At 37.1% G+C, this 12,017-nt stretch overlaps 1 protein-coding gene across 1 annotated transcript in view; it reads right to left on the reverse strand.

The window, feature by feature from the left end:
- Positions 1 to 3,787, reverse strand: part of LOC136837026 (N-acetylated-alpha-linked acidic dipeptidase 2-like) — a 33,850-nt gene extending 30,063 nt beyond the window's left edge. The window contains exon 1 of the mRNA XM_067101568.1: positions 3,651 to 3,787. The gene's annotated coding sequence lies outside the window, so the exon portion shown is untranslated. The remainder of the gene's footprint in view (positions 1 to 3,650) is intronic.
- Positions 3,788 to 12,017: the final 8,230 nt, after the last annotated feature.

The following is a 12,017-nucleotide window of genomic DNA, read 5'->3' on the forward strand; positions in this document are numbered from 1 at the left end:
GTGGAGCATAATCCTGAAAGTCAAGGTGAAGTAGACCTACATCATCGATGCGCAAGCAAGTGGTCACACACTGCTTGGCATATGAGACTATCATTTCAAGAAGAAGACGAGTATAATAATAATAATAATAATAATAATAATAATAATAATAATAATAATAGCACTCTATCTTGCATGATTTTCCACTGGTAATTTTTCCTAACATGAAACGGAAAAGTGCACGCACATAGGCCTACATTGTACCATTCTGTTCTGCCGTAAAGGCTCCCAGTTGTTTCCTGCTTATAAGCCCCTTCATTTCCAACACTTCTTTGCTTTTAAAAAACATTTGTAATGTGGTTTCAATTTTTTTTTTATCAATCTCGTAATTGTTATCATAAGCATCATCACAATGCAAGTTTATAGTAACAATTACGGGATTGGTGAAAATATAAACATTCTGAAGCTACACTACAATCACCCAGCGATGTTTTGCAACATGTTCCAGAAGTTTTCGTTCACCTACAATAATTTATTCGTTTCATGCATACAAGGAAATGTGCTTTTCTTATTCGATTTTGGTTAGTAATAAAATAACGAAACATTTTGAAAAAATTTCGCTCATGATGGTAGGGTAGAAGTCAAATAAAAACTATAATTAGTCATCCATTCAATCCTTATGGGAGTAAATTCAGAGACTTTCTTGTCCATGTATAAATAACTCAATGGAAAAGTATAGGAAGAAAATCAGGTAACACCCAATGGATACTTAGACAGAGAGAGAGAGAGAGAGAGAGAGAGAGAGAGAGAGAGAGAGAGAGAGAGAGAGAGAATATATGATTAAATAAAAAGGGAAACTGGGAGGTAATTTCCCTGACGCACCAGTCGTGTCTGTGCTTGTTTCATGCGCTTACGATGGAGTTGCCAAATGGCGCCAGATGTCACTATTATAAGCTGTTGCGCGAAAAGTTTTTAATTGTGTTACAAAACATTTTTCAGTGACTGTACAAGCATTGTTTTAGAAGAGAAGTGTTGGAAATGAAGGGCATTCTTAGGCAGGAAACAACAGAGAGCATTTACGGTAGAACAGAACGGTACAATGTAGGCCTATGTGGGTGCTGTGACGTCGACTTAGTAAGGATAAGCCTTCTGTGTAGGTCTACGAAGCGGCTAAAATTGATGGAGCCCGGCTTATTCTTAATAATAATGACAAAAATAAACGATTTAACAATTTCAGCCTCCACTTCACGCATAAATCCTGTAATCCTTACCCTTATAGGCCTACTTATTACCTTGTCGGTTACGCTATTTCACAGAGATTAGCCAAACTAAAATCATAGGCTAAAATCACAGACGTGAAGAAAAGGAAGCAAGCATATCATTTCCTGAGCAGGTGGGTCTGACCCCTTACTACTTTCCTCGCCCCTGGGGGCGGCCTTGGCCCGGGGCAGTTTCCTGTTTTGGCATATTAGAAAACCTTTCCTAGGTTGATAATGGAGTCATGGCCACTTATATTTTTCTTTCAAGTATATCCAAGCAATCACGAGACGTTTGTAGGTTACTTACTCTATTCACGTAGCTCTCTCTCTCTCTCTCTCTCTCTCTCTCTCTCTCTCTCTCTCTCTCTCTCTCTCTCTCTCTCTCTCTCTCTCTCTCTCTCTCTCTATATATATATATATATATATATATATATATATATATATATATATATATATAATTTATATTAAAAAGCTGGAAACTGGATTGTATTATATTTTGTTTCATTATATATATATATATATATATATATATATATATATATATATATATATATATATATATATATATATATATATACAAACATCTCGTGATTGCTTGATATACTTGAAAGAAAAATCCTCAACATCTACAGTTTATTTTCAATGCCGACGTTTCGTGATGACGAATTCCAAGTCGCATTTTCAAGGCTATAAAATATAATATAATTTCGAACATCAATAACAAATTGCATTAATTTGTTATTGAATATTGACTTGTCTTGGAATGAGGTTTTTTGTTTTTTAAATATTTTTACTACATAAAGAGCTGTTGCCATTGCATTAATTTGTTATTGAATATTGACTTGTCTTGGAATGAAGTGTTTTGTTTTTTAAATATTTCTACTACATAAAGAGCTGTTGCCATTGCATTAATTTGTTATTGATGTTCGCAAATTATATTATATTTTATAGACTTGAAAATGCGACTTGGAATTCGTCGCGAAACGTCGGCAAAAAATAAGCTATAGATGTTGAGGATGCCTTTCCTAATGCGACTTCGTGATGTGTACTTTGAGCCTCAGCTCCGGCCCTTATAATATATATATATATATATATATATATATATATATATATATATATATATATATATATATATATATGTGTGTGTGCTGTGTGTGTGTGTGTGTGTGTGTGTGTGTGTGTGTGTGTGTATATAGAAACAAAATAAAATACAATCCAATTTCCAGTTTTTTTAAATAAAATTCAGTTTCCCGTCTTTTTAAATGAAGAATTTCACCATAATGCCGCAACTCCTAAATAGCAGCAAACAATAACTAACACTGATACCAATCTCCGGTTTCAATAAACCACATAATCAAAAAAACTCATCCATTCTCATTCGTTCATTCTTTTTGAAAACGAGTGAGTAAAGTTCCTTTTTATGCGCGTCATTTCCCGTTTCGTCATGGTTGAGTTGTTCCTGAAACCTCCATGTTGTTCTCCTCTTTCTGTACTTTACTTCCAAAACCGAAAGACTTTGCACCGAAATTTGTGAAAAGTCGCGAAATAAATAGCAAGTGCTGTCACGCATTTTCATTAACAGCAAACATACGCAATGTGCAATAAAGCGCAGGCTTCGTACGCATCTGAACACTGATGCTTATTCGTCCTATAGGATGGAAACTTGCTTCTATAAAAAACTTTTTTAATGATTCGTTCAACTTCATCAAACAAGTTGTAATTTGGGCGTTAATACAGTTTAATAATCTATATATAATGAAAATATTCTGCATAAACCATTGTTCTCAGCGAGGAATATAACAAATTCCTCACAGAACATCCAAAAAAGTACTATAATACTGCAAAAAAATCAAGCGTAACAAAATATTATTGGAACCACGCGAAACCGACTGAAATCGGGGCATGCTTCTGAACCACATGTGCAGCGTTCCCTTAGGGTAAGGTAGGCAACAGCTATTATGGCGCTCATCTCTCTGACCCTGTTAAAGCTATCCTACCCTTTCAAACTGCAATGAAAGAGATTCAGACTTGGAATCGGATGATCAAACAACAAATTACCGCAATTTGTCGTATACTAGAACACTTTAGACTACGTAATTTCATAAGTTCAAGGTTTTTTTTTTTTTCTTAGTCACGAAAATAAAATATTTCTCGCAAATTTGCCCCATCTTTTAGTGCATTTCATGTACATGTAATTCGCTAATTATTTATAATCGTTTACTTGACCAATAATCAATCTTTACGAAAAATCTCGCACCGCACCTGGGAAAATTTAAACCTTAATTACATACTACAGGTAACATTACACACGCGTCGTATTTCAACTTCCAAAAATTTAACCATTTTTAAGATAACTTTAAAACTATAAACCTATTCTAACATTATCAAAAGAAATTAAAAAAGGTACCATACCGTTAATTAGCCGACAATAGTTCTAAACCATCACACTATATAGAATTTTAAAAAAATAAAGTTTAAACTATAAGCCGAGACGAATGAATCTTGCTCTGCGCTGCCATACACCTCTTGACTCGATAGCACCAGACCCTAGACTGGACTCGTAAGCTGCCTGAACTGGAGTCCCAGAGAGAAGAGAGAGAGAGAGAGAGAGAGAGAGAGAGAGAGAGAGAGATTCCTGTTGTAACCCCCACCCAAGAACTTCCCGGGCCACCCTTTTGTGTTTTGAAAGTTTTTCTTACATTTCTGACAATCGAAAGTTGCCATTGTTTTTCGTCAAGTTTCTTTATTATAGGAATGGTTTCTAGTTCTGTGAAGTTCTATAGAATTCATCCTTTGTCCCCAGATGCGCATATGAAGCGACTGGTAGGTTTCATTATCATAATGCACACGCGATCAGTCAGTCGCTGACCGAAATGCTTCGATTCCTCCCCTACACGTAAATTGATCGAAGAATTCTGAATCAAAAGATTCGAGCGCCTGGAATCTCTACCAATGAAATTACCCGGTATCATGGCTTTGTACTCTCGAAGGAGTTGGTTTAATTGGGTACTGGCAACTCTTTTCGATATGAGAGAGAGAGAGAATGTGTGTGTTTGCGTGTGCGTGTGCGTGTGTGTGTAAACAGAGACCTTGCAAATAAGATGCGTACATTCAAAAACAGATTAATGAAAAGATAAACATGAAAACAACTACTTAGCAACAAAACTGCTGGATTTTTAGGCCGAGTACTCTCGGTTCAGCCTCTGGCTCGTCTTAGCAATAATGGCTGATGTGTCCTTGAGTCTACTGTCATGATCTTCTTTTCTAGTACTTGACAAAAACTGGAAAGTTAATTTTCGAGTGCAAATTTGAACAGATGCATCATCAACAGTTCGTCGACACTCCCTTCATATAGTGCACCTTTAATCTTTTAAGTCTTCACGCTCAAAGTTACTTCAACACCTATGAGTAAGCATCGCCAACATGAAGTCGATTCTTCATGTGTATACTGGATATTTTTTTTATATAACATAAATATCACATTATTTCGAATCTCACATTTACTTAGAACGGCAATGAAGCATCACCAAACGTTTGTCAACTCTCCTCACATATTTTAGACCTATATCAATATTAACTACTTAAGATAAAAATGCGTACCTCTCCCTTCAAAAGTCAAGTTATACTGACACAGACCACCTTCTACCTAGATTACCAATAATTTGGGATAAGCGAGAATCGTCCTTAAGTGCCTCACAGTAATTCAAGCAGATTTATCAAGTGTTCTGAACACTTGTCTTTAGTCCAAGGTTGCTGTGTGAGGGCGGGGACCCTAACTCCAAAACCCCCCCTCTCTCTCTCTCTCTCTCTCTCTCTCTCTCTCTCTCTCTCTCTCTCTCTCTCTCTCTCTCCATATTCTTCACAAAAGAAATTTCTTGTTTGAGACAGTGCTATTCATAACGATAAACACCAGCAGCAGAATTGGTAGATGTATCTGTAGTAAAATTACAGTAATTTTAACTGGTGTTGCTTTGTTGCTGAGAAAACTATGATAATATTAAAAAAAATAGTTTTTCTTCAATATATACCACCGCATTTGTCAGCTATTTGTTATTTCAAAACTTACGTAACTTCACTGCATGAACGGAAATGTGACCCAAACTTGACCTATTCAACCACGTGAATCATAGATCGTATCATGTAGCCTACATAACCTGATCCGCGATCTAAATCCCTTTTAGAAACATTGTAGGTTTTTCGGGTCACTTTCAACAACAGAAATGGATTTCATGAGACCGCAAACTCCGGACAAAAATAGCTTGCAGTACAGTGATTTATCCTCATGAACATAACCCACGCATGAGCCTAAACTAAACTACAGAAATCAGGTTAACTTTTGTAAGTTCTCCCTTGCGTGTCATCACTGCAACGAGACACGCAGCTTCCATTGTACTCAAATGCTGAAGCGGCTTGTGTGACAACGCACTTGGATTCTGTTGTTAGACTGTGTGTCTTTGGTGCTACGAAAGGAATAAACTCATTGTTAAGACTGAAAGTATTTGATGTAGGGATTTATTTCATATTTCCTGTACATGAGGAAAGATAAATAATTCCCACCAAGAAGTCTTAGCTTCAATATTCCTGAAAAGGTTCTCGCCTAATATTTGAATCCTTAAAAGAAATGTTTTATTTACAATTAAATACTCATAATTTCCATAAAGAAAACTTTTATAGCAACGCAAATACGTCGTGTATAGCTGACCGAATAGCAATAATTCCCGCTTAAATTCATGAAGTTTTGCCATGAACCTCGAAAGCTTGCATACTATTTTACATTTGTGTCCACATAGTCTTAAAATCCCTCAAAGAATCTTAAATTCACACCAGATAATAATACATTTAAGGCAGAATTATATATTTATGCTTTCCTAAGAAAGTATACATACATACATCTCGTAACCAATCAGTATGTCACGGACTAGGCCTAACCGACGCTATTATTTTTTTTAAATTCTCTCTCTCTCTCTCTCTCTCTCTCTCTCTCTCTCTCTCTCTCTCTCTCTCTCTCTCTCTCTCTCTCTCTCTCTCATACGCATAACACCAGTAGTAATCTCAGATCTATGAATGCTTTTTAGCGTCATTTCCTTTGAGGCCATTTTCAAGGTCAAACACGGTGGTGGCGTTCGTGAGTACTGTATACCTGCATTTTAATGAAGTCATTGTTAAAATAGAACAAGAGACTGATAAAAACTCCATTTTTTATTGCTTACAAAACCCTGTACTCTTCTTTAAACAATCTGCAGTTAGAGATTTAGACTATCCATAGTTAAATTAACATTGCATTTAACAATCTGAATTTGCTTCGTAGGAACAGCCATCAACCAAGCTCCGACCTCTTTCCACCTGCAAACCAGTTGTGTTGAGTTGCCGGTTACCCGCTATGCTCTCCAAAATATTTCCACGCAATTTCGCCTTTAGAAGCTCAAACAAGCGCATTTTGAACATTCGTGGGGCTGCATTCTGGTATGAGAGTACTTTATGATCATCGCAAGAAGTTTACGACCGTCGAATGTCGTTGCAGATATAAATTAATTAAATGCTAGAAGTCAACTACGTTTCAGCTCGACCTATACAAACCCAGATCACCTTCCCATCCTCACGCAGTCTGTGCGTAGGGTGTACACCGGCAGGAAGCATAGGTTTCAATTTCCAGCATTTATGGCATTTCCAAATAATTTTGCTAAATGGTGATTTGGTGAATGGAATGCCTGCCTACACGAAGGGACATTTTGTAATTTCGAGGATATTTGATTCGCCGTGAGTATTAACTGAGCTTTCATTTAACAGCATTAATTTGGCATCTAAATAAGTATAATTATAAATATTTTTCAGGAAAATTGTTCTGCTTGGCAATTTTAATTTTCACGTCTCGTCTTTTTAAATATTTTTCGTAGAGGATGACGGGGAAAAAATCACCATTTACGGAATTATTATAAGAGCTGGGTGCAACCTTGATATATAGAGACCGTGTCAGCATGTGTTATATCGCAAAGTGTAAACAAATTTTTAGAGTCTGTAATTACCACGAATAAATTAGCACCGAAATTAATCATTCATATTCAGATGCGTGCTTTTCTCCGGTCGGTCCTTTGGGACGAAGTCTTTGCCGCGATTGAAACCACAGTTTGGAAAGAATCTTGTCAGTTCTACTTCTGTTGAAACATACGGGGTAGATTATTATTAAGTCAATCCCCCCCTCCCTCCCCTCTGCCTGAATTCACCCACTTACCCACCCAGCTCGTAGGTCAGTGACATCTTCGCTACTGACGAAGTAATCCAGAGTACCGGTATACTGATTTTTTTTTTTATTTAGATCACATATTTATCGAAAAGTCGAAAGGTAATTTTTTCTCTCTCTTAGGAGAATGCTTAATGATTTATATCCAGGTCGGATAACAATTCATTTATATAATAAAAATTTACTGGCATTCAGGGAACCTTAGCTACCCTTGAATCCCTTCTTTTGTGGTACCTCATTCTTTACTCCTGTGCTCATCTGTCACCTAAAACATTTATTGACAGTTGGTCATGGCAACTCCTTGGGATGCACTCGCTCGTAGACAGACGAGAGAAAAATTTGGGGGAATAACGAGAAAGAATAACAACCAAATGCAGAGAGAGAGAGAGAGAGAGAGAGAGAGAGAATAACAAACGAATGGAAAAACAGAAGAGAGAGATAACGATGATCCCATTGTCTAAAAGCATCGTAATATAGGTCTAGGCCTCGAATTTTTTTTTTTTTTAACTAATGATCGCTTGACGAAGTTCAGTACTTTTCTTGTAAATTGTAACATTGAATAACATGCTCTGCTCCTATATGAGGTAGCTGCATCGAAAAATGCGCAAGATTTTCAGTTAGGCTGAGTTTTTCCTTACCACTTCTATTAGCCTTCATTATCGTTACCCGGTTTGAGGTAAAATCTGAACACTGTAGAAAAACATACATCTCAAAATGCGCCTCCATTATTAGATTTTGTAATTTCCTTTACTTGGTACATTTTCAGCGATGATAAGCTTTTTGCTGTGCTTATTAACAGAGAGGGGGAATGCTTTCTTGTAAGTAGGCCTATAATGATTTTACCTCACACCATCCTTAACCACTGACACTCAGAATGTCAACAAAATAATAGACCGATACTCGAAGTCAGAGCCTGATAATGTTTATAGCGGTTTTATGGGTTTATAGTCAATAAATAGCTGAATTTAATTATAGGCAGAAACGTATTAAAAAACCGTTAGAAACGATGTGCTCCTTTTAGCACCTCTGGGAAAATAAAATCATGAGATTGTAGTTTGAATACTTAGCTTCATTAGGCTCACATCGTATAAGTACATTGATGATACATCAGTTTTCATTTAATATCAATCTTTTAGCAACATTTTATGCATCGACAGGTACTTTGTTTCCATAAAATGCTCCATGTTCTCCCTCCGGAATTTTAAAGAGCTATTGTCGCATTATACCCTCCCCGCCCTGTGTAGGCTACCGTCTACAGATCTAACCCACTTAATTCATATGGCGTGATTTTCTAATTACCGTCATAAAACAGGCAGTATGAGGAAGGCTATTATTGAGATCAGCATGCAAGATAGGAGGATAATGACAAGTATGCAACATTAGGACTAGAAAGGATTATTGTTAGTTCTGATTGAGTCAGTCACGTCTTCTTTTTACAGTTTCATTGATAACATAACTTTTATCAGTTAAAGAAAAAAAAATACGAAGAAAAAGACGTAACTGAAATATGTATGTATGTTAGACATTTGTATCATGAAAGGGAATATGCAATAATATCTACGAATCATACAAATCAAGCAATGACTCAAGTCTGTAGTACCAGTGCCTATTACATATAGGCTGTCAGTTATAAAATGCTTATAATTTCTATTTACAAGATATTGTGCACTTAAGTTTTTTAGCATATTAACGATAGTTTCATACATTTTAAAAGATGCTTGCGTTATATATATTGCCTGTTAAACACTAGAAATTATACATTCGACGAGTGCAGACTGCCACAATGGGATAAAAGCGATAGCAGTTCAGTTTCAGCTGAAGCTTCAGTTAGCTAATTTTCCCTAGGCCTACTTCCTTTTCTGGTTGTACGTACACGTTGACACCAGCATTTCTCTCTGGTACAGTACTTATTTTTTATATCATTGTAACCCCGGTATATGAATAGTGGCTCAAAAGGGCATATTTATTATTAAAGTTAGTTTTTTTATTATTTTCTTGTGTGTATAATCCCGTGTCTTACATTAAATACTGGCTTTGGTAGGAATTCAAAGTCGGATATAGATACCGGCTTTACATACAGCAAAATTTCTCGCTAGATTATTGATCAGCCATGGTTGTACACTTCCCAAGCAAACCTTCACTTTTGAGATTGTACAACGTACAATTTGTACACTTTGCTAGCGATTGTTCACCTAAAGATGGCGACAAGAACAAGTTATTTTGTTTTCGAATTGTGGTTTATTGAAGGATAATGATAGATGCAGTTTTACTCATTTTTAGCAGTTCCACACTCAAAAGATAGTGACATACTTGGGTGGCAATTAATTTTAACCTCTATAAAGTTGGATAAGTCCAGGGAAAGAGCTCTCTCTCTCTCTCTCTCTCTCTCTCTCTCTCTCTCTCTCTCTCTCTCTCTCTCTCTCTCAGAAAGGAACGGTATGGTTACATTCCTTAGAACGTGATGAATTATATATCCTGTCGTTATTCAGCTGTTGTGGGTCATAGCTATGCTGAAGGGAAAGGAAGAAAGATTAGAGAGAGAAAATGGTCCCCTTGCAATACCCGTCGGTATATCCTCTTGTTACATTCATTGTTTCTTTCCTTCTACTGCCGAGCTTTGTCAGTTTTCATCCAACTTCTATTTTACCTGATATTTAACCTTCCTCCCTTTCAAAGACGGTCTGTCGTAGCCTTTAATCACTCATTCTTTTTTAGATAATTATTCAGTCTTTTAAAGTTTCGAATGCCACTCAAGGACGAGATTCTTTCGTGTACCAAATTCCCGTAGGGGCGGGGGTTGGCGATAGTGCCGTCAGTGCACCTCATGCGGTGCACTGTAGGCATTACTTAAGGTTCTTTGCAGCGTTCCTTCGGCCCCTAGCTGCAACCCCTTTCGTTCCTTTTACTCTACCTCCTTTCATATTCTCTTTTTCTTCCATCTTACTTTCCTCAACCCTCTCCCAACAATTGTTTCGTAGCGCAACAACGAGGTTTTCCTCCTTTCAAACCTCTTTGTACTCTCAACTTCCCTTTCAGCACTGAATGACCTCATAGGTCCCAGCGCGTGGTCCTGGCCTAAACTCTATGTTTAGTTCTATTCCAAATCTGTGACGGGTCAAAAAAAAAACAAGCGTGACTCAACAGAAACCTTCCCCGAGTGCAACACAACCTTCTGTTATGAGCCTTGTTTGTTGTTCAAGTGGCGAAACGAAACCTGAGGATACCTTTCCTGAGGTGGAATATTTTAGAGAGAGTCTTCGAGTTACGCTGGTGCATGGTGGACTATAATATCCCAGATCATTTCTCATGGCGGGGAAATGTTACCATCTTGTGATTTCGTGTCAAAATAAATAGGCCACTTCTTTCTCAAACTTCATGTGGATTTGGGTTTTGAAGCTAGAAGAAAACTAAATATATTTCCAAGTTATATGTTTTTTTTTTTAGTTTTCTGTCCGTCCGCACTTTTTTTGTCCGCAGTTTTTCTGTCCGCACTTTTTCTGACTGCCCTCATATCTTAAAAACAACTGAAGCTAGAGGGCTGCAAATTGGTATGTTGATCATCCACCCTCCAATCATGGAACACGCCAAATTGCAGCCGTCTGGCCTCAGTAGTTTTTATTTTTTTAAGGTTAAAGTTAGCATTAATCGTGCTTCTGGCAGTGATACAGGATAGGCCACCACCGGGTCGTGGTTAAAGTTTCATGAGCCACGGTTCATATACCGACAGCACCGAAAGATAGATATATTTTTTGTGGCCTTGATTATACGCTGTAGCGGCTGTACAGAAAACTCGATTGCGCTGAAGAAACTCCTGCGCATTTTTTACTTGTTTTATTTTATAGTGGTAGAATCATTGTTTCCAAGTTGTAAGGTATTTTTGAAATATACTCCAGGCACGATCTGGTCCCCTGATAAGACTGCAACAGCAATTGTTTGGTGTAGGACTTTGACCAGAAGACGTATTGTTGCTGTCCACTGTTGTCAACTCCTATGATCCTGATGACCAAAACAGAGTCGAGTGTTTGTGACTTGTCTTAAACTGCTTCAGTTGTTGTCAGGGGAAGAATTATTAGTGATGCGATGTTGTGATTGTTTTTTTTTTTTCATTTATATTTTTATATATATTACTTAAGCTCAGATTGGGGTCAAGAGTGTCTGTTATCTGAAACCTCATCGAGTTTTCAACAACAAAGCTATCAAAGGAAAATAACGTCAATTTAAGCCCAGGTCTATCACACCTTACCCCATTTTGCACGTGTTGTTCGAAGGAGATTGAACACGGAAACTAAATAATATCGGTATTGTGGGTCAATGTCCTTTGCCCCTCCTGAAGAACCATCCCAAAAGAGTGACCTTTTCATGCATTAACATGGTTATATATATCCTTTTAATTCTAAGTATTGTTTCGTTTTTGGAAAATCGGCTCTTCTTTGCAGTCTTTTGTTTCGTTGTATGTACTGTAGTTTGCTCGAAAATGCCTTAGAATGAAGGCGAAAGATCTTGCATTCTGTTCCATCTTTCTTTGTGGCCATGTACTCTGT

Source organism: Macrobrachium rosenbergii, chromosome 57 (genome assembly GCF_040412425.1).
Source record: "Macrobrachium rosenbergii isolate ZJJX-2024 chromosome 57, ASM4041242v1, whole genome shotgun sequence".
Lineage (NCBI taxonomy): Eukaryota > Metazoa > Arthropoda > Malacostraca > Decapoda > Palaemonidae > Macrobrachium > Macrobrachium rosenbergii.